General features: G+C 40.5%; 1 protein-coding gene across 1 annotated transcript in view; it reads right to left on the reverse strand.

Moving 5' to 3' along the window:
- LOC106881508 (argininosuccinate synthase) overlaps positions 1-818 on the reverse strand; it is a 28,527-nt gene that overhangs the window by 27,090 nt on the left and 619 nt on the right. The window lies entirely within an intron of this gene.

Here is an 818-nt window from a genome sequence, read left to right on the forward strand (position 1 = left end):
TGAGAGAGAGAGAGAGAGAGAGAGAGAGAGAGAAAGCGAGGTGAGTGATGATAATGATGATGATATTGGTGGTTTCAAAACTGGGACACAAGTGACAATAATAGTCTATTGCTGCATTCTTTTAAATGGATGTAGAATTCACTTTCACTGTACAATGGCAGGAAAGATTATTCATATTCACACCAACATATATTTATGCAAATTGGCTTCTAATTTTCTACGCACGACTGTGTAGTTATGAAGTCTGGTTCTCAACTGTATGGTTTCAGATTCAGCTCCAATATGTGTCACCTGGGGTAAGTGGATTCTCTTACACTTGGGCCATCCGCAGCCTTCTGTGTGAATTTGGGTGACAGAAACCAAAAGAAGCCTGTCTTATCATATTCCTCATCATTTTAAAGTCCACTTCTCCATGCTTGCATGGCTCAGGCATAGTTTATTGAAGCAGATTATCCATGGCCTGTATGCCCTTCCTGATGTCAACCTTCTCCCATTTCCAAGCCAGGTAACACATCCTCATAGTTTCACAAAATATTGGGGAAATGAATGACTGCTTCTATGATAGTGACACTCATTTACAACTATCACACTATGCCACAACACAAAGAGCCACACACACACACACACACACACATGTATGAACACACACACACACACACACACTCGCACTCACTCACTCACAATGGAGATCTTTCAGTTTCCATTACCAAATTCACTCACATGGCTTTGGCTGGGGCTATAGTAGAAGGCAGTAGAACCTAGTTAATAACTGAACAAGATTCACTTACAGACCATTTCTGACAAATATATTCAGTTAA

Source organism: Octopus bimaculoides, chromosome 1 (assembly GCF_001194135.2).
Source record: "Octopus bimaculoides isolate UCB-OBI-ISO-001 chromosome 1, ASM119413v2, whole genome shotgun sequence".
NCBI classification, from domain to species: Eukaryota; Metazoa; Mollusca; class Cephalopoda; order Octopoda; family Octopodidae; genus Octopus; species Octopus bimaculoides.